At 37.7% G+C, this 23,370-nt stretch overlaps 1 long non-coding RNA gene and 1 other non-coding gene across 2 annotated transcripts; one reads left to right on the top strand and one right to left on the bottom strand.

Moving 5' to 3' along the window:
• Positions 1–696: 696 nt before the first annotated feature.
• LOC138399064 (uncharacterized) lies at positions 697–18,258 on the top strand. Its single transcript, XR_011236082.1, has 3 exons — positions 697–750; positions 12,783–12,883; positions 18,182–18,258. It is a non-coding gene; the product is annotated as an uncharacterized lncRNA (long non-coding RNA).
• LOC138399197 (U6 spliceosomal RNA) lies at positions 10,072–10,178 on the bottom strand. Its single transcript, XR_011236096.1, has one exon. It is a non-coding gene; the product is annotated as a U6 spliceosomal RNA (small nuclear RNA).
• Positions 18,259–23,370: the final 5,112 nt, after the last annotated feature.

The following is a 23,370-nucleotide window of genomic DNA, read 5'->3' as shown; positions in this document are numbered from 1 at the left end:
TTGCTGCCGAGCGCTGGGGGGCAATCGGGGAGGTAGGCGGTGCTCCTCAGCGTTTCCTTTTCGTTTAGTCAGCCTGGCTTTTATTAATAAATGTCGCTCCGGCCTTAGCGTGCTTCCTCCCTTTCTCGGGCGCAGGAGGTCCCCCGGCGTCGCAGTACCCGGCCGGTGTTGTCCACCCTTCCATTCCTCTGGACGCTGCCGTATAATTAGGGGGGAGGGGTGCGTCTGCTCCACAGAGGTGTTTGTCCCACAGACCAGTTTGGGGAGTTCGGAACGTTTAAGCATTGAACGTCGGCAAGGGCTTACTGGCAGAGTGGCACACCGCCTGCCTTACGTGTCTTTTTTATTCAATTTTGCCCAAGGACTAACAATTGGAGCGGGTAATGGAGATGGGAGTAAAAACATAATTTGCAATCAGGTCCACGGCCTTATCTACGTGATCGACTATCTGGGTTTAATTTCTATGTCATGTAAATGAAATGCCAGGGAGAGGAGCCGATTTTAATTACAATGGACTTTGTATACATATAATAACGTGTGTATTTGAAAGAAATGGGTATAAATAGAACGAATACACGGAGAATTTTAATGGAATGCCTATGTAAACAAACCCTATTGTGAATAGTACCTTTGAGTTAAAAAAGAAAATATGAGTGGGTAATAAATTTGGGTTTTTTTATATCCAGTTTGCAGCGGTGGTACACCTGTATTACACACCTACTTGGAGCACTTGTGAAACGGCTGATAATAGTAAGTGGCCATTGACTAGCAAAGAGAAATCTAGAACTTGATCTAGAGGAAATTTTAAATTTCAAACCAAAATAAAGCACTCCAGGGAATTCGATGTCTTGGGAACAACAACAGTATTGCAAAAGATTGGGAGATTGTCTTGAGTTATTATCCTGTGACACTTTGAGATTTTGACCACTTGACTATTAAGTCAACCTAGGCAGTACAGTGTGTTGCATTTCTGAGACGGGTTTGGGGATATTACTGTTGTCATTCTTTAAATCTTTAAGAGTAAGCAGCCAGGTCTTGTCAAAAACCGGTCACTCTGAACAATTGAATTTTATTGATTTTTACCTGAACCCTACTATTTTGTTTCTTTACAAATTTAAATAAGCTAGCCTTTATCAAAGGCCCAAAGTAATGCAAGAGGCCTTGTTATTTATTGACTCAGATTAGACACCAAATGGACCTATGGATTTTATTTAGCCTCTTAAATGATCTGCAGGTAGATATGGCATGTGGTTAGCAACTAGAAGTGAGTAAAGGCAATGATGCAGAATACGTGGAGTACTCCCTCCAGGAACCTAGAGCAAGATGAGAGGAAAGAAGGATGAATATGGGATAGGAGACCTTTTACAGCATTATTTTCACCTTTTATAATTCTGTTGAACAGGCTAGAAGGAAGCAAAAAATCCAAATAATGATATTTTAGCTGATACTCGTCTAACCCTATAAAGTAATATAATGCATGTGTGTGTATGAATTATTCCAGACATGTGCTTTTCTTGCTATATTTATTTTAAAAGGTTAATCTGGGGCTTGTTCCTGCCATGCTTGTGAAAGCAGCCTGTTTGGGGAAAGCACTTACATGGGGGGAAAGAAAAATCGCCTAAACCCAAAAAAATACTCCCTAAACCCAAGTGGACCTTGGCTATTTATCAATATCCTTTTTTCTTAGTAGTCACTTAACTGAAAATTTGGGGCCTCTTCAGATTCAGTTTTCCTGACTCTCCTAAATGCAAAATTTAAAAAACTCCCATTCTCTGCATCATAGAAGTTAATTGGTGATATTTAATCCTGTGAATAAAGCAAAAAGGCATTTTATTTGCTCGTCAATGTATTTTCTACCATAAAGCAACCCTAAAGAAGATAACTAACTGATGCTCCCAAATTCATGTCTGGGATTACCTTTAATTTCTAAATTGGTTACTTAAGAGTCCCTGGCAAGAAATGTTTATGCTTCTATACCTATTTTATGGGGAGAGCAACAACTTGAAACTGATTGAAAACAAACTAGCAAGTAGTTCTGAAAGATTCCTGAACATACCTCCTGAGAAAATTCAGCTTCTGCTGGAGTTAGGCCAGTTAAATCTGAAATCCTTTTCTTTTTTCCACTTTTTAACACTTTTAAATATTTATTATGGAATTTTTTAGACAAACACAAAAGTAGAGGTAATAGTACAATAAATCCTTATATATATGGATTCACCCAGCTTCAACATTTACCGACATATGGCTAAGATTATTTAATCTATAACCCTCCACACTCTCACCCTTGCTGGGTTATTATCACTTTATCTGTAAATACTTTAAATATGAACAAATAAGAGATAACAGTTTTTGAACATATCTACAATACCATTATCCTATCCCCAAGAAATTTACTATCATTTAATATCCCGACAATTCAAATTTTCAGAGTTCCCTATTGTCTCATTAAATCTTTTTACATTTGGTTTAACAGGATCCAACAAGTCCCCACACATTTTATTTGGTTTGTGAAGTGAATCAGGAAGAGGCCACTGATTCCCTGTTTAATTCAATGAAGCAGAGAGCAGTGTTTTTCTAAGGAAGATATTTGGGTGGTTGAAAATCACTTATATATGTGGGGAAATTCAAGAAAATCTCTTTGAATGAAATCATATTAAAAGATCACCAAGATAGCCCATTGTAGAAATGTAATTGTACCTAATACAAATAAATCCTTAATAATCTAGGAGTTTGTATTATAAATAATTTAGAGTAATTTCTAGAAGGTCCAGTGAAGCATTTTAAATTATAGTGAAAAAATCCAAAACTTTAAATCAATTCATTAGTACAAAAGGCAACTAAAAAAATTAATAGTCCACATCTCCATTTAGCTCAGTTTTAAAGCATTTTAATTACATTATTACATAAGTAGTACACAGTAGTAGCAAAAATTAAAAATAGAGATAAAAAGAGAATATATAAAAATCACTACAAACTGGAGATAATTCTTCTCGATATCTAAATATACTCCCTGAGATGTAATTCTGTGCTAGCAATTTTTTGCTTTAAGGAAACACTTTGGCTAGGACTAAAGGGCAAAGTAAGAAATATCAGATTCTCTAGAAGGGATATTAGAAATCTGGGTAATGCCAGCCTATAATCGGAGTTTATGTGGTGGACAGCACAGATTTAACATTGGTGTATACATCCAGTTCTACTACTTTGGATTATGGTACTGTTCAGCATTTAGGATGACTACTAACAGCAACAAATGATCCTAAAACATTTTAACAAAGGGACTGCATGACTGGAGCTAGTCAGGAGGAAATTTGGTGTAATAAAATATAATATCCTCATAACCAAGAAAACAAACAAACATACTGTCCCCTTGGTTATCCCAGAGAGAAAAATAACACATATGATATACTTTGCATATTGCTGACCAGAAAAACATTCAATTTTCCCTGGACGGTTACCATAGTTACATGAGCCGTTTATAACATCAAGAGGGGGAACTAGGTCACACTATTGAAGGAGTTTGAATTATGCAATTATGTCTCGTAAAAGCTGGGGGAAGGGTTTTAAATTTAGGGAAGAAAGATTTACACTATATGTTCAAATTTGAAATTCTGGTCTAATTTTGCCAGTGAACCTTAAAAATGTGTCCAAAATTAAATAGTTAATATAGTAGATATAAATTATTCAACCTATGCAAATAATGTATTAGCTAGATCAGTAAATGTGATAAAAGAGATTTCAGCACATTCTGTCCTTGTAGATACCCCTTTTTCTTAGTGAGCTATCTTAACTTCCAGTGTTTTTGCAGGTAATCAATAACCCAACCATTGCCTGAAACCATGTGTAAACTAAAGTTTGACCTCTTCTTTGAAAGTTTGAGATAAAGGGTGGCACAGTGCCTTTCAAACACTACTGGTAACTTTACAGCAACTTTCCTACTAATTTCGTAAAATGGAAACAAGAGTGGTAGGGAGGAAGTATGTTGAAAACTGTAGTAGCATAACCGTTTCTTTATGTGTTTTTTATTCACTAAGAACTTTACAAAAAGATGTTTTTATCCAAGAATGATGTCTGCTGTACTAGAGCCCTGCACAGGGCTCAATAGAGGTTGAAGGAAAAGAAAAAAAAAAAACACATCTCAAGTTGGCACGATTTCAGATGGTTATTTTTAATCTCATGATCACTATAGATTTGTAGACGTTTTTTAATACTGAAAGTAATTTTAACTCAATGATTTCCCTAAACTGCAGCGGTTCCCAGCCTTTTTGACACCAGGGACCGGTTTCATGGAAGACAATTTTTCTACGGACGCGACAGAGGTGGGGGCAGCGGCGGAGCTCTGTGGCCCCATCCCTAACAGGCTGGGGACCAGGAGTTGGGGACCACAGCCCTAAAGGAAAGGACAGCAGGCAACAGGCAGCTGGTGAGCTATTACTTCCGGTGGGACTTAGTACAACCATCGTGTATGCAGGGATGTGGAAGAGGTTGAAGGCCACTATTATAGATCACCTCCAGACCAACTTTTTTTCGGGTGATAAAATTGGGACCCAGAGAAATTAAGTTACTTGCCCAGAGTCATATAGCAATGCACAAAATAAGTATACACCTAAAAATTTAAGAGTAAAACAAATAATAATCTTATTTTCTGACTGGTAATCATTATTTAAAGAAGAAGAGTGCCCATAGGAAAAAGATTAAGAACTTGAGATATTATACAAAGATTTTTTTTTCTGTGAAGTCCTGCAGCAGATTTAACAACATCACCTCTAAAGGAAAATTAGGGTTTCCTGAACAATAATGTTCAAAGTCAAAAATACTAGAAACCTTGTATCCTTTAGAGTTATTTTCAAGGGTTAATGCCTTATGCCTTCAGCACTAGCTAAAGAAAGTTTTTTTAAAAATGAAACTAATGATATAGGTTGGGTGCATTTTGCTAAGTCTTTTGTTCCCTTTTAAATGATTCTCATTGATTATTTGATGAGGCCTTATTGGAGCTATTGTTACATTAATTACTCTTGGCATGGTTAATTTAATCCAGCATTTTGGTAAATATCTGTCATGGTTAATATTTTTAAAAATTACTTGTCTAGTTGGTTTCCATAAATTGACATTCTCTATCTTATACATGCAACTAGTGTATCTCACTTTACACAATATATATGTTTCTGGAAAATTGTGTTTAAACCTTATTTTGCTACATCAACTAATTTTAAATGTGTCAGTTCTATAAAATGAGACCCAAGTTTTGAAAATGAAAGTATTCATTTAGTACAAATAATTTTTCTGATTTTCTGTCTTTCTGAGTTGTCACTTTGAGAAAACATAAGTGGTGGTCTTTGTAATGTCGCTCTTCATCATCCAACCCATTGTTATCCAGCTGCAGTCTAGGTGTAGTTGCTTTTGCTTGTTCTGGCTGTAGTGTACACTGCAGGGACTTTAGCACTATATCCTTTGGTCACAGAAATGATACCTTCAGGGAGAAGACTTTGAAAGGTGTCTGAAGTGATAGTACACACATTTTCTTCTAGCATCTGGCTAAAGTAAGTACTAGAATCAGAGAAATAAAAACAAAGATATAAAAGGTATGGGGGAAAAATTTATATGAAAAGTATTGGAAGCTAAAAAACTTTATATTATGGGGAAATAGAAGAATCAGAGAAAGAAATGATAATTTGAGCCCTTAATGGTGGTTATAGAACATTAGAATTAAAATTTAGGGACCATGATATGTAAATTGTATTTATGGAGATTATTTGTGATACATTTTTGCATAACAAAAAACACAATTGTAATACAGGGTTAGACCAATGGCATTTCTAACCCAATCTTTGACTGAAAATTGGCATGACTGAAAAATAATTTCAAAAAAAGACTAATGACTTCTTTATATGATGTTGTCTTTGGGATATCCTAAATAATGTTAATTTTGCCTTCAGGTAATATATCTCTGGAAGAGTAGTGCGATATCTGAAGACTTAGTTTATTATTTTGCACATTTGATTTTTGGGGTACATGTATTATTTTAATGACATTTATACTTAAATATAAAAGAAAGAACTTTCTGCACATTCTGGAATAACAAATGCATATGTATACTACCTACTAGGAAAAGAGTACATAAGTAGATACACTAAATATGTAGCTTCAGTTCACTTTTATGAGTTTTTCTACTTCTCTTGTCAGTAATGTCTGTCCTTTGCATACCAGCATTCTAACTGTACATATATTATTACATAAAATTAAAACCAAGAAATACCAAAATTGATAAATTTGAAGCTTTTGAAGACTTCCCACTTTAGGAATTAATCAAGGCAGTTTTGGCTTAGACACATTTTTTGTGAGGTTTTTTAGCAGTTTTAAGAGAAGTTCTATGTAGCCTTTTTCTCATTGAGCGTAGCCCTCAACTTGCTGTTAAGAGGTTTTAAAATTTTTGCAGGATCTCACTTGAGTACTTTAGGTTAAGGGGGAACAATTCTTGTGAATCAGATGTTTTAGAAGTTCATATTTAGATTGATGTGCTAATGCCATCTATAACTTCTACCTACAACCTCAGAAGGGACCTATGAAATACAGCTACCCAAGGAGTCCTTTCCTGAAGTCTTCTATTGAGCTGTAGTCTTCTCCATAGGATTGAAATTTGGCAGAAATATCTAATGAAGAGGAATCTGAACATAGCAACTGAGAAAGGAAAAAGACTGGGAGACAACTCCAGATGTCATAAAGCAAAGAGAGGATGAGGGACAGGAGCAGCTGTTGTTATTTCTGTTGCATGGCTCAGAGAACTCCAAGAAATTGATTCCATTCTAAGGAACATGTTTCTTAATCTGGGGTAGAAATTAATCTATTTTCCAATAAAATGGACATTAGTAGATCTATAACACACAGGAAAACACTGGAAATAGTGACTTGAGTGGTTACATTACCTCATTATGTAAGAGATCTTTTCCAGAAAGGTGTGCTTCAGCACGTGGTGAGTTGCCTTGTAGGGAGGAATGGGACTGACAGCTCTGCTGCAGCGGATAATGGCCTGTGGGAGAGGGACGGAGAAGGAAGAAGGGAGCAGTTAACAGGGAAATGAGGTCATATGGAAAGAAGGAAATAGATTCAGGACATTTCTAAGAGATAATATCAATTGGGTTTGGGGACTGTATTTTGGGGATGGGAGAGAAGAGATGGCATCTAGGGTTTTGGCTTGGGCCAAAGGTAGATCATGCCAAGGCTATGTGAAATGGAAAATCCAGGACGCAAAGCAGGTTTGTGGGGAAATGATACAAATTTAAATCATATAAGGATTATAAACCCTGTAGATTTTATAACTTTGACCTCTATCCATCTTAGGCCTCCTTTTCCAAACAGCATAAACTCCTGCTTCTTATATGTAATCTGCTTATTTGTAAAGAACAGCCAGCTATAGAAAGTGGAGGCTAGAATATATTGGGAAGGGCAGAGAGACTAGAGAAAATGATTTACAGTTAAAATAGGTTTAAAAATACCTTCCCACATAACCGGACTTAATGAGCCTTTGTATTATTCTTGTTAGTAATGCAGGAATTAGGAACAGGTGATAAGCAAAGATATACAGGGCCTTGCGAGGAAAAAGTCAATGCAGCAGTTCCGCTTGCTTACTCCTTGCATGCCTCCAAAGGAGCCGTTTCAATCCTGGGCCAACCCTGGAATGTGGCCCTTGGAGTGTCCTTTATGTGAGGGATGATAATTTTGCTATATACACCGGGAGCAATGGACCACTCCATGCTAGCTTGCCAAGTTGCTTTGCACACACATCAAAAATGATAATATGCTCCTGGTTTTATTGTTGGGGCCCTGAGTTTTGGTTGCCATAGCTGATTACATAGCAGAATATGCATACATGAACAGCACCCCCAACGAAAGCCTTGGACCCCGATACTCAAGTGGGCTTCTGTGGGCAGCGACATTCCACATACGTCTATAGTTTGCTGAGAGAGAATTTCTGGATGGCTTTAGACAAAGGACACCAGGACACTATGTTAGACTTCTCTGGACTCCACTGTTGCATCTTTTTCCTGTTGGTTTTGCTGTGTGTCCTTTGCTGTAATAAATCTTAGCTACATGTATAACCTACTGGGTCTTTTGAGTCCTTCTGGGATCACCAAAGGAAACAATTATATACATAGTACTGAAGACATTTAAAACCCAATTTGTCCGTCTGAGTCTTGACGGGAGTCACTAAAAAAAGAATAATCAACATATGTAAGTATCTACTGTGTGTGGGTTTAAGCGAAATCAAAGCTTTGGTCTGTGTCCAGGAGACATTTATAGTCTCTGTGGCGATATAGAACACACATTGGGGAAATGCTTATGGGCATAAGTGTAAAAAGAAAAGGAAATTGGCAAAAAATGCAGAAGAAAGGCAGAATTAAAGAGAGATTAAAATTGGTAGGAATCAAGCAAGGTTAACAAAAGATGGGGTATTTAAGAAGAGATAAGGACCACATTATCAAATAATGGCCTTAATTTTTTTCTCCATCTGTACTTTAGCAGTATATAAAAACTCTAAAATAAAAAACATTTTTCCTGGATTTTATCTGAGTCCAATTCATAAATTACTTGTATGGAATCAAAATTTGTACTAAGTCAAAATATAAATTATAACAATTTTTATAAGCCCTCCAGTTATGAATTTCAGCGGTGAGTTAATGTGCGCATGTATTATCATTCCAAAGACTCCACGCCAATTTCTGTTATCATCAGTCATATCTGGTAATTCTTTCAGTTATTTAGTTAAGCTGCTTGCATCTAAAGCTGTTTGCTTACACTACACATGTAGTTCCTAAACCACACGTGTGCAGGGCAGGCTCTAAGCAGCCCAGATTAAGAATGAACCTTGAAAGTTCTGCTTCTGGTAATGGCCAAGTAACTCAGATCAATGTTCCCACAAACGACAACTATAAATTCTAGACAAAAAATTAAAAACTACCAAAGGGCTCTGGAGAGCAAGCAAAAGAAGGCAAATTCTAGAGGGAAGCCAACACTTGGAAGAAGGAAACGGCAGTTCGAAAATTTCCTGTGAAAATGTCATTTAACCTGAGGGCAGACCCTAGTCAGTGCCATGTAGGATGACTAAAACCTAGAAATTTGCAGACTTACTGGCTTGATGAACCAAGGCTGGAGTCCAGGACAACCATGCAGGGTATAAGGTCTAAAGTTAATATCATGCACTGCCTTGATATCTGGTAAAATCCGGAGGCACCTGAATGGCCTAAGTACAAGTTCCTGTCCTCACTCTGCTCCTGATGTCAGGGACTGGATTCATTTCCTATCCCTGAGCAGCAGGTTTCAGTTCCCTGCCAGTTTATGGAATTATTCAACCAAACCAATCACGTCCTACCTCAGGAACAAGGAATGACCCACCCTGTTGACACTACCAAGCCTGCCTCCCTGGTTGTTCACTGTTTCCAGTGCAGCCCCCATAAGGCCCTGTGTGAGGTGTGTTCTTCTCCCCCAGGCTGTGAGCATGTGTGGCTTCTACACTGCTGTCCCTCTCTGTTCAGTGTCGATGACATGTGCTAGGCTATTCCCATAATCCTACGGTGGGAATCCCTCCCTCACCAAAGAGGTGAAGAAGAGGAATGAAACAGACAGCAATGGAAAGGGGGTGGGGGAGAAATCCCAGAAAACAGAAATCCAGCCTTAAAGTCTGTACTGAAACTGCCCAAATCTCCTGCTAATCCCTAAACTCCAGGCAGCCCAGATAAGGCTTAAAGAACTGAACTTAGTCTGAGTTCATCCAAGTGTCCAGGATAGAATCTAAAATAGACAGATAGAAACTAAACATATGGAAAAATAAGAAAATGTGACCCCCAAATCAAGAAATTACCCCAAGATGAACCAGATACTGGAATTAAAGACAAGAATTTTATTGTATTCTATTTTTAAGTTTTAAAATATTAAATGGGTAAAAATGTTTTTGTTACACAGATACCTTGTATAATGCTTAAGTAGGGGCCTTTAGTGCACCCATCACCAGAATAGTGTTCATTGTACCCAATAAATACATTTTTACCCCTCACCCCCTCCCAGCCTTCCTCCTTCTTGAAAAATATGGAACGCTTCAGGAATTTGCATGTCATCCTCGCACAGGGACCATGCTAATCTTCTCTGTATCGTTCCAATTTTAGTGTATGTGCTGATGGAGCGAGCACTAGAGACAAGAATTTTAAAGCAGCTGTCATAACTATGCCCGAGGACTTAGAGAAAAACATTATGAATGAAAAAGTAGGAAATCCCAGAAGAGAAAAGGAAACCATAAATAAACAACTGAAAGGGAATGCTAAATTGAAAAGTATAATATTTGAAATAAAATTTTCACTGGGCAGCCTTAAGAGTAGAATGGAAATAACGGAAGAAAGTATCTGTGAATTTGAAGGTAGAGCAATAGAAATGATTTAGTCTAAGATCAGAGAAGGAAATAAAATAAGGACTAATGCCTCAGAGACCTATACGACAATACCAAAAGCTCTAACATGTATAGGGTTCCAGAAGGGAAAGAGAAAATGGGGCAAAAATTTTTTTGTTTGTTTTTTGAAGAAATAATGGGCCTATAGCCATAGCTGTTGCTGCTGCTACCATGGCACTGGGGCACCCCTGTCCCTGGACACATTGCTCCTAAAAGACAACAGAAGAAGGAACAGGAAGGGGATGACCACCAGGAGCTAAATGAGACCCTGTCCGAGAGACAATGGGGTCTGATGGACATGTTCCCAGAGAGGGTCTGGTCTGAGGCTGGAGCCATCTTTTTTTTTTTTTTTTTTTTTGAGACAGAGTCTCTGTTGTCCGGGCTAGAGTGCTGAGGCGTCAGCCCAGCTCACAGCAAACTCAAACTCCTGGGCTCAAGTGATCCTCCTGCCTCAGCCTCCTGAGTAGCTGGGACTACAGGTGTGCCACCACCATGCCTGGCTAATTTTTTCTATTTTTAGTGCAGGGGGCATCCTCACTCTTGCTCAGGCTGGTCTCAAACTCCTGAGCTCAAGGGATCCTCCTGCCTCGGCCTCCAGAGTGCTAGGATTATAGGCATGAGCCACTGCGCTGGGCCTGGAGCTATTTTTGATCTCTCCCTCTTTGTGACTCAAAAGATATACGTGTTTTCCAGAGCAGCCTTGTGTATTGCGACCACTTTCTTTATAATCTTGGTTCTTCCTGTTGTCTTTGAGATCAAGAAGTCACAAATGGAGCAACAGCAGCAACTGAAGCAGCAGCAGGTACATATAGAGCCTAACACAGGGCAGTCAGGAGGAATGCCAGGGGTTCTCCCTTCACTTCCTGGAAAAAACTAGATTGCTACTGCTACATATGAGCCGCCTTGGTGGGAGAAGTTCGAAATTTAATAGTCTTTGGACTGCTGATTATTTGAATTTTTCTTTTCTTTTCTTTTTTTTTAACTCTGGCACATTGATCTATCTAAAACCTGGTGGGGAGAATTCTCCCCACATTGTCTCACAGAGAGACTCCCAACTTGCACCCGTGCCCGCCATGCTTTCCTGCCTTCTTTCTGTCCTCTCTCAGTTACTGCGGTTCAGCAATGCAGAGGGCTACTCCAGCTCTGGCCACCTTCCCCTTTTACTCAATTGTTCCTAACCAGTGATCTCACTATCCCATTGCAGTGCCATAACTGATGCCAGTGGAGGGATGCACCCCCGGCCATTAATGACTATTTCTGTTTTAGGAAGTGCACACAGTAGCAAGCAGATGGAATGCATTACAACATGGTGTAAAGCAGGCACTGTGAATTCCTGTGTGTGTAGGGAAGGAGGAAGGCCAGCCAAGTTTCAGCCACAGAATGGAGACATGTGTTTAAAAAAAAAAAAAAAAAAAACTGTGCTCACTTTTTGTATTTGAATTTTAAAAATGATCCCAATTGAAAAAAGAAATAGTGGCTGAAATTTCCCCAAATTTGGTGAAAGACATAAATTACCAGATTCTTTTTTTTCTTTCTTTCTTTCTCCCCTTCCTTCCTTCCTTTTTTAATGGTGGCAGTGCCTAGGATTGAACCTGGGGCCTCGTGCTTACAAATTACCAGATTCAACAAGCTGAGTGAAGCCCAAGCAGGATATAATAAAAATGATATAAAGGGATAGCAGAGCCAAACTGTTGAAAAGCAAAAAGTAAAAATAAAATTTTTAGGCCAGGCACGGTGGCTCATGCCTGTAATCCTAGCACTCTGGGAGGCCGAAGCAGGAGGATCACTTGAGCTCAGGAATTCAAGACTAGCCTGAGCATGAGTGAGATCCTGTCTCTACTAATAATAGAAAGAAATTAGCTGAACAACTAAAAATATATAGAAAAAATTAGCCGGGCATGGTAGCGCATGCCTGTAACCCAGCTACTCGGGAGGCTGAGGCAGGAGGATCGCTTGAGCCCAGGAGTTTGAGGTTGCTGTGAGCTAGGCTGACGCCACGGCACTGTAGCCTGGGCAACAGAGTGAGACTCTGTCTCAAAAAAATAAATAAATAAAACTAAAATAAAATTTTTAGAGTAGCCAGAGAAAAATGACATTATGTGAGAGGAACAAAGATTTGAAATATCATTGACTTCTCATCAGAACCAAGAGAAATGTCATCTTTAAACTTCCGGGGAGAAAAAAAGAAAGAAAAAGTCAACCCAGAATTTTTTATCTGGAAATAACCTTCAAGATGAAATGAAAATATCATATATGATATTAATAACACTTAAAAAATATCATGCAAGAATAAAGGCAAATTAGAGACATTTTTAACTGAAGGAAAACTCAGAGAATTTGTCCCCAGCAGACCTGTACTACAGGAAATGCTAAATGAAGTTCTTCAGGCTGAAGGGAAATAACACCAAATGGAAACCCGGGTGTTCAGGAAGGCTGAAGAGCATCAGAAAGGTAAGTATGTGGGTAAATATGGAAGATTCTTTTCTCCTCAACAATTTTAAAAATATATATGACTGTTCAAAGCAAAAATTATAACATTCTATAATGGGATATATCATGTAGATGTAAGACATGTTCTACTTTAGTTTTCACAACTATAGTTTAAAGTACAAGTGGGTGCAAGGTTCTTGTATTTTATGTGATATAGTACAATATTAACTTTATGAAACTCTGTAAAAAGTTAAGGATGGATATTGTCATCTCCAGGGCAACCACTAAAAAAAAAAAAAAAAAAACTCAAAGAGATATTGCTAGAATTAATAAAATGGAATTTTCAAAATTATTCACTTAATCTCAAAGAAGTCAAGAGAGGAGTAATAGAGGAGCAAAAAACAGACAAGACAAGCAAAACAAATGGTAAAATCCATTCATATCCTTAAGTACATTTAATATAAATGAACTAAACACTCCAATTAAAAGACAAGGATTGTCAGAATGCATTAAACAGTAAGATTCAGCTGGGCATGATGGCTCACACCTGTAATTCCAACACTTTGGGAGGCTGAGGTGGGAGAATTGCTTGAGAGACGGAGTTCGAGACCAGCCTGGGCAACATAGTGAGATCCTGTCTCTACAAAAAATAAAAAAAATTAGCTGGGCATGGTGGCACATACCTGTAGTCCTAGCAGCTTGGGAGGCTGAGCCAGGAGGATCGGTTGAGTCTGGGAGTCAGAGGTTACAGATCACGCCACCGCACTCTAGTGTGGGCAACAGAGCAAGACCCTCTCTCTCTCTCTCTCTCTCTCTCACACACACACACACAAAACAACAAAAAAAGTAAAATTCAATCATATGCTGTCTACCAATGATGCAATTGAAATATAAAAACGCAGGTTGAAAGTAAACGAATAGAAAATGATATATACAAAGTATAAGCATTAGAAGGCTGGAGTGGCTACATATCATATAAAGTCGATTTTCAGACAAAGAGAGTTATCAGAGATAATCAGGGACATTTCATAATGATAAAATAGTCACTATCTCAGGCGGACAATTATAAACCTGTATGCATCTAATAACAGCATTTCAAAGCACATGAAGCAAAAATTGACAGACTTAAACACCATTTCCTCAGGAATTGATAGAACATGTAAAAAAAATCAGTAAAGACATATAAGATCTGAACAATACTATCAACTAACAGACCTAACTGCACCCAACAACTGTGAAAATATGAACAATAAAAAATTTTTATGGTGAATTTGGAGAAGGATGTCCTTCCCTTTGACAATTGAATCATATTTTTATGTACAAAGTTAGATTTCCATTCTTCCCTTTGGCTGGTTAACTCAAAATATATTTAAAAATTTCCCACATTCAAGCTACTTTGTAATGTTATAAATAGCACTTCTTTTGAAACTATGGCCATTTCTCTTTTGAAGGAAGTAATGAGTTTATTTTAAGGAGCAAATAAGGGCTATTCATAAGCCAACTGTCATTTCTAACTATCTGTAAATTCCCCAGAATCTTCTAATATATTCATTCTACCTTCTACCTGGCTTGAAAGTAATTGACCTAAAAATAGATTTTTTTCTTATGTAGCATATTTCCCTTTTAAAGTTATATGTAAATTCATTTTTATAAATCCATAAAAAAACTATTGAGGGAGCTGCTATTTCATATCAAAAGAATAATTTTAATAAATCCTTAAATTTTTGTTTACATAATACTTTATATTTCACAAAATATTTCCATGATTATTCCTCACACTGACACTGAGGTGGACAGCATTTCACAGATGCAGAAATTGGCATAAAGAGGTATCTAGGTTAGATTCTAACTTGAGGTTAAATAGCTACTGAGTAATGGAGCCAGGTCTTGTGGTTTCTGATAAAAGTCTTTCCATTATCCTGATACAAATTAAGAGAATATTAGTAGGCCGGGCGCGGTGGCTCACGCCTGTAATCCTAGCACTCTGGGAGGCCGAGGTGGGTGGATCGTTTGAGCTCAGGAGTTCGAGACCAGCCTGAGCAAGAGCGAGACCCCATCTCTACTAAAAAAATAGAAAGAAATGATATGGACAGCTAAAAATATATATATAGAAAAAATTAGCCGGGCATGGTGGTACATGCCTGTAGTCCCAGCTACTCGGGAGGCTGAGACAGGAGGATCGCTTGAGCTCAGGAGTTTGAGGTTGCTGTGAGCTAGGCTGACGCCACGGCACTCATTCTAGCCTGGGCAACAGAGTGAGACTCTGTCTCAAAAAAAAAAAAAAAAAAAAGAGAATATTAGTAATACAAGTGCTCACTTTATTTTGTTGTATAAATTTAGATTTTTATAGAAGTATTATTTTTTAAAGTGACACCTATTTGCTTTTTTATAACTATCCAACTATTACAATGTAATTAACATTTTTATAACTGATGAGAAACCTCTAGTATTTTCCATTCTTGCACAGTAACAGTTGCTTCTAACTCTGTCACTAGAAGTAACACTACATTGAACACTTACATACTTGTCTCCTTGTGAAGTTGGATACAATTTCCTCTGGAGTATGTCTAGGAGTGAAATTCCGAGATAATAGCATATCAGTTTGATAGTATGAACTTTAACAGTTTCACTAAATACTATCAAGTTTATCTTCAAAATGGCCACACCAATTAACTGTGCATTCGAGTTCTTGCTCTCCTGTATTCTCACCATCACTTAGTACTATCCAAATTTCTAATCTTGGCCAATTTTCTGAATTAAAAAAAATCTCATTATCGTTTCAATTTGGATGTGATTGTTAGTGTGATTTGGAATCTCTTTGAAAGGCTAGAAAAATTCCTACTCATAGCCTTTGACTATTTTTCTTTTAGGTTTTCCTATTTTTCCTTGCTGATTTGCAGACATTCTTTGTAGCTATTTATCCCTTTATTGGTTTTATATATTGTAAGTATCTCTTCCCAGTCTGTCACCTATGTGTTAACATTGCCTTTTACAACTTTCTTTGAACAAAACTGTTTAATTTTGGTATACTCATATAGCCATTTGTGAATTGGAGATCTTGTTTAAGAAATCTTTTTCACCCTGAAATATAAAAAATATTTTCCTCTTTTTAAAATTGTTTTTATCTTGCACACCTTTAATCTGACTGGGATTTATCTCTATATATGGTATATAGTAGAGACATAAATTTATTTTTCTTCCATGAAGCCAACCATTTCTCACTAAATAATTCTTTGTTTCCCCTATGATTTGCTGTGCCACCTCTGGGTGATTCCACAGCATACGTTCCATTATGTACCATTCCTAGCTCTGTGTCTTGACTTTCTTCTATTCCCTTTGTCTTTTTGTATGCCCGTTACCCAAAACTCATTGTTCTAAAAATTTTTTGGCTTAATACTTATTTATTAATATTTGATATGTGATTCTTTCTTCTTTTTCAAATTATTTTAGCTAGTTTGTGGAGATTTATTTATTTGCATACATTTTAGCATTTATTTGTCAAATTCCTGCAAAAAAAAAGTTTTGCTAGGATTTTTATTGGAACTGCACTACATTCACAGATTAATTTGGGGGGACTGAACAATTCTACAAAGATAAGTTGTCCCAACCAAGAACATGACATTAATACTTATTTATGCAGAATTTCTTATCTTCTCTTTATTTCTATATTTTTTTCTCTTTCATTCAATTGAATACTTTTTAAAAGTAGCACATGCACACATAGTAAATGCAAACAGTAAAAAGGTATATATTAATACGTATTAAAATCCTGACGAAGAGGAGCAATGGAACTCCAAAAGAAAATGTCCTTGTGGAGTGGACCATGGAAAATCCTATTAGCAGTGGAAATGTCAGCAAGAGGAAAGTACATTGTCTGAGTCATGGGAAATACAGTCATATATTCCTAGTAGAGGCCTTTGAAGGACAAAAGCACTTATAGAAACAGTTTCAAACCCCTGCCAGGCCCAAGGAATGAGAATTCACCCGATTTAGTTGTTAAATTTAGATCTCTAATGATCACCCATATAACCATAGTCCTGTTTAAAAATCAGACATTCTCTAGTAGTAATTATCTGAAGGTCTTTTTCTGGGAATGTGGAGTGTTGGTACAATAGCCTTCAATGTCCAAGCCAGGATTTGCTCTTCCACACTGTAAGAATTTTGAGGCTGTCATCGAGGAATTTTTTTTCTCAGTTGGGAAGATCAGAATCTACTGTTGAAAGGATGTGGACTCTCTTTTGCAGGCCCTCTGCAGCCAGGGAGGCCTTCCCACACTGCAGGAAATACAAATCTCCGGCCCTTTAGTTTTCATAAAGAAATTTCCATCTTGCCCCCTACAAATCTGAAATTTGAAGAGATCAGATCTCCTTTCAACCAATAACAAGGAATATCTGCACTACAGATATTTTCCATGCATTTTTTTAATAATTTTTTTTGTTGTGGTGGTGGTAGTTTTTTGTTTGGGGGGTAATTAGCAAAATCACATTGGTTAAGGGTAGAAATTTTCAAAATAGGGAGCACTAAAAAGAAGAATATTGAAATTCCACATTCATGATTCACCACTCAAAAGGTTAAGTACTTACGCTGTTTTGTATTTCCTTCCAGTCTTTTTTCATCTGTGTACTTTTTTCCCCACATAATTGAAGTTGATAATGTACATATTAATTAGAATTATTTCTAATGAGCCAATAATATTCTATCATTTCAAAATACTATAGATTACTTTCCAGTTTTTGGTCATTCAAGTTGTTTTTAGTTTTTCCATCTTATAAGGTTGATATGAGCATCTATGTGCTTAATTGTTTTTATGTATTTAGGATTGTTTCCTTAATAGAGGTCCCTTAAAGCATAATTATTGGGTAAAAGGTCTTGCAACATCTTAATAATCAAGCAGCTATTCTCTTTCCCTTCTCCTCTTCCTTCCTCCCTCTGAATCATTCAGCAATATCCACAATAGGAATTGCTTCCCTTCTGTTCTTTTATTTGATACTCATTGGGACCTAATAGTTTTCTTGAATTCTGCTTTCGTTTGCAACATTCTTTGCACAAGACTGCCAGCTAACACAATGACACCTCTGTGTATTTCTGTGGCACCTCCACCTAAAGAAGGAGAGAAAAGCCAAGATGCATATTTTACCCATCTGGCTTTCTAAGCTCTTATCTCTTCCTAACAATCTTAGTCACAGAGACACACATCAAAATTGAGGAACTAAATGTTATCAAGTCTTTATTTTAATGTGCTAATTATTTTACATATTTTGTCTTATTTAGCCTTCATAGCTGTTATATTAAGTAGGTCTTATCATCTTTATTTTACAGGTGCAGAAATTGAAGTACAGACTTAAATAACTTACCCAAGGTCCTACATATTTTCCTACATAAAATAGTAGGTTCAAGATTTCAATCCAGGTTTGTCCAACTCCAAAGTTCTTTCTCCTACACCAGTATCCCTCCTTCATAGTTAAAAGAAAACTGAGCAAACGCCTAGAGGATTAAGTTCGCAAATAATTCTTTGGGAGAGGAAAATCTTTCCTTTTCCCTCTTAGACGTTGTTACTGGAGTCTGCAAATTAAACTGACAAAAGACAAATTAACGGGAGAAAAGGCATCAAATTTTATTTGATGTTAATATTTTAATTTTTTTTATGTACTCGAAGACTTTCACAGAAAGTAAAGACCCAAATAAATGATTAAACTCAGAGGACTTAAACACCATCTTAGAAAGGTCAATAAAATGTGGAGGAGTGACAAGACAAAAGAAAGGGATTTAGGGCCAGTCTCGGCGGCTCACACCTGTAATCCTAGCACTCTGGGAGGCCGAGGTGGGAGGATCGCTCGAGGTCAGGAGTTCAAGACCAGCCTGAGCAAGAGCGAGACCCCATCTCTACTAAAAAAATAGAAAGAAATTAACTGGACAACTAAAAATATATATAGAAAAAATTAGCTGGGCATGGTGGCACATGCCTGTAGTCCCAGCGACTCAGGAGGCTGAGGCAGGAGAGTCGCTTGAGCCCAGGAGTCTGAGGTTGCTGTGAGCTAGGCTGATGCCACGGCACTCTAGCCCAGGCAACACAGTGAGACTCTGTCTCAAAAATAAATAAATAAATAAATAAAATAAAATTTGTTTTATGAATTAAATCCTTTCCACCATATTCTATGATAAAGTTGCAGATAATGTATCTGATACCATCATAAAAAAATTCAGCTAAAAAAAGCCTTCCTAATAGAATGTTAAGAAATTCAAACCATTTACTTATCTTTCAGGAAGACATTTGAAATTCTTACGGACAATGCGATGTGATGCACTTCACAATGAGTTGGTAGTTAAGCTGGGCGATGATTATATGGAGGTTCAATGTATTATTTTGTCTACTTTTATATATATTTGACATCCTCCATAATAAAAAAGCGGGGGGGGGGGAAGCTGACCCCCTGAATACTTTGTAATAGCTCTCTTATTATAAAATATGTATTACTACCTGGTGTTTATTACTACTCCCTTTGTTTTGCTGCTAGGAAGTTTGGATATAAAATTAAGCATATGCTAACTGATCATTGATTGTAATTGTAAAACTCCATTAAACCAAATGGCATTTAAAGGACCCAGGGAATGTTTACTATTGATAAGATTTTTTTTTCAGTTTTAAGAAATTCTTACAGTGTCCATCAGATGAATAGATAAACAAAATGTGGTGGTATATAGACACAAAGGAATATTATTCAGTCTTAAAAAGGAAGGAAAGTCTGACACATGGTATCATAACCTTGAAGATATTATGCTAAGTGAAATAAGCCAGTCACAAAAGGACACATGTTGTATGATCCCACTTACATGAGGGACTTAGAGTAGTCAAATTCATAGAGACAGAGTATAGAATGGTGGTTGCCAGGGGCTGGAGGAAGGAGGCAACTGAGAAGTATTGCTTAATGGGTACGGAGTTTCAGTTTGGGAAGATGAAGAGGTTCTGGAGATGTATGATGGTGATGGTTGCACCACAGTCTGAATGTTCTTAGTGCCACTGAACTATACACTTGAAATGGTAATTTTCATTTATGCATATTTTACCACAATAAAAAGAAATTATTGAGCACCTATTACATTCTGTTGAAAAAAGACAGCAAGGTGCCTGGCCTCATGGAGCTTCCATTCTGGCGGAGGAAACAGACAATGCTTAAGTAAAAGACAAACAATTGAGATAATTATGATGGAAATAAAGAGGGGGATTTTGTGACAGAAAGTAACTGGGGCTGGGGGATATTCAGTCTAGATAGTGGAATTTGAGATGAGATCTAAAGGATAAGAAGGAACCTTTAAAGGCATTCCAGATAAAGGATGCAGCAAGAATAAAAGCCCTGAGGAAGGGTAGGGCTTTATGTCTTTGAGGGAGAGAAAAGAGGCCAGGCTCATGCATGGCCCGGAATCTTTCCAGTTGTGCAAGGAAGAGAGGATGATGGGTTAGATCAAGGGTGAACAAACATTTTCTGTAAAGGACCAGATTAAAAATAATTTAGGTTTTGCATGCCAAGAGCAGGGGGCAGGGCCGGGGGGCCAGGAAAAATGAAATTCCTGCAATAACATGGGCAGGAGAAAAGTCTGACATGATGTCTATAATTTTGAGAAAGGAGTGACCTATAGTGACAATTTTTTTTTCTTCTACTTGGGAAAGGACCAAGAGCCTCACCTAAACTATCATCCTTCCGAAAGTGGGTCTAATAGCAGGAAGAGGGACTGAAAGGGAGAAAGAAGAGAATAATACAATGCTTGTTGAAAGGCCGACATGGGTGTTTGGAAGAGATGTTATGGAGCTAAACTGCTGGCAAAATTGGAAGTAGGCAACTTTGCTTTTGATACCAGTTACCACCATTTCGTCCTCCAGTAAATAAATATAAATTCCTTAAGTGTTTGTCGCATAAGATACCCAATACATATTTGTTGAATAAGATGCTTTCTTCGTTTTCCTTCTTTTTGAAGTTTATTCCCTACGAAATCAATGCCCTGACGCTGCCCCCTAGTGGCTAAAGGATCCCTGTGTTGGACACCACACCTGAGCCTGAAGCTTCCCTGGCAGTGCTGTGGGAGGGGAGCCTGGGTTCCGTCTGACTGTGTAGTTCCCCCTCCCCGCAAAGGATACTAAGGCTATTAAAGAATATCAGTAGTACAGAGAGAAGGGATGCGTTTTTCCTTATTTTAAATTTCATATTTGATGGTTTTAAACCTTATCAAAGTTGGCCAAAAAGCCTTATTAAAAATTGCTACTATGTAAAAGGGTAATGAAGTATGGTACCTGGTATGTAGTATGGGTATGTGCAAGAGGTGAACCCCCACCCCCAGTTTAAAACTCAAAATGACTTTTTAGCCAAACTTTCTTTTAGAAAAATAGTTAAACTTAGCTTTCCTTTCTTGAGATTAATCTTTCTTTCCTTTTCATAAATTTTTAAAGCTCATAAGGCAAACATGATAAAAAAAAAAAAAAAAAAAACTGGCTTGAGCCAAAATTGGGATTTAACTTTTTAAAGGCAGTCTCAGTAGATTGAATTTAAATTAAAGTTGTAAGTTGATTTTAACTACTGTGATTGACAATACCAAATAGTAAAGCAATTAAAACCATAAGTCAGAACAATTAAAAATCAATTGTAAAGCACAATTCTATATTTTATATGACATTGAAAAACATTTTCTTTCTACCTTGCTGTGTTGCCTAGGCTGGACTCCTGGGCTCAAATGATCCTCCCACCTCAGCCTCCCAAGTAGCTGGGACTATTAGCATGCACCATCGTACCTAGCTTTAAAAGCATTTTCTTCTTGAGTGACATGATCAGACCCACATACAAGCCCAGCAGTTACAAAATTATTGTTGTTTCTTGATCTCTTTTATAGGCCTTTCTATGCATAAAATATTATTTTTGAAATTAAAAATAAAGGATAAAATTTATCTATTTAAGAGGATACCTCACGGCACTCTAGCCTGGGCAACAGAGCGAGACTCTGTCTCAAAAAAAAAAAAAAAAGAGGATACCTGTGCTTATTTTTGGTGGCACAAATACTAGATCCTGGGGTGAATTTGAAATAAGCACCCAAAGGCCAGGCGCAGTGGCTCACGCCTGTAATCCTAGCACTCTGGGAGGCCGAGGCAGGAGGATCGCTTGAGCTCAGGAGTTCGAGACCAGCCTGAGCAAGAATGAGACCCCCGTCTCTACTAAAAATAGAAAAATGAGCCGGGCATGGTGGCACATGCCTGAAGTCCCAGCTACTCGGGAGGCTGAGGCAGGAGGATCGCTTGAGCCCAGGAATTGGAGGTTGCTGTGAGCTAGGCTGATGTCATGGGACTTTACTCAGGGCAACGGAGTGAGACTCTGTCTCAAAATACAAATAAATAAATAAATATAAATTTTAAAAAACAACAACAACAAAGCTCTATCTGGTAGACAGAATAATGGGCCCCCAAAGATGTCTATGTCCTAAGAACCTGTGAATATGTCATATTACGTGGCAAAAGAAAAGTAAGCTTGCAGATGATTGAATTGAAGTTGTTAATCGGGTGGCCTTAAAATAGGAAGATTATCTGGGTGAACCCAATGTAATCGCAAAGGTCCTTGTGAGTGGGGAAAGGAGGCAGAAAAAGTAGAAGAGGGAAACAGAGAAGTCAGGGTCAGAAAAAGATCTATGACAGCAGAAGTGAGGTCAGACTGATGCGATGCGAGGACTCCACCCACTGCCACTGGCTTTGAAGATTGAGGAAGAGGACGCCATGTGGCCTCCAGGAGCCAGGGACGGCGAGGAACCAAATTCTCCCTTAGAACCTCCAGAAAGGAACACAGAGCTCGGCACGCTGGCTGGAGCCACGCTGGGACCACAATGGACTTCTGACCTACAGATTTGTATTGTTTAGGTCACCAAATACGTGGTAATTTGTCAGAACAGCGATGCAGAGCCAATACACTGTGAATGTTATTTGAGTTTGCCTGCTGTGGGTCAACACTCTGTAGCTTTGGTGTGATATTTTGGTGGCACATATTTCCTTACAATAAGAAGGGTTAGCATTTTAAATTCTAAAACAACCACCTTAGTTTGCAAAAACTCACAGGTCTGTTTAATGAGAACAGACTTGAGCTGACTTTATGTTATTTTCTAGGTGTCCTTCTTTCCTGCTCTTGCTTTCTCCTGGCACAGATCAAAGGGTGAGCAATATTCTTTCACTATTCTCTCAGAACCAACATCGCAATAAAATTGATGGGGTAGCATTATCTTCCATAGTTTCTAAAATAACTGTCTTCCATGGTTTCAGAAAATGCAAATCTTAAAATCTTTATTCATTTATGTTAGCTCACACCAGCAAAAGGTAACAACCAAGAAAAATAATGGGACACAAAAAAGATGACAAGGAACCTGAGCAAGAGATGGTGTGTTTACACCAGATGTTCAGAAGCCAACTTGATGTGATAAATGAAGAGACATTATCTGTCTGCGGGAGAGAACACAAAGCAGACGCTCAGTTATGTTCCATGCCT

This window comes from Eulemur rufifrons, chromosome 18, assembly GCF_041146395.1.
Source record: "Eulemur rufifrons isolate Redbay chromosome 18, OSU_ERuf_1, whole genome shotgun sequence".
NCBI lineage: Eukaryota > Metazoa > Chordata > Mammalia > Primates > Lemuridae > Eulemur > Eulemur rufifrons.
This window is presented reverse-complemented; position numbering and strand designations above follow the sequence as displayed.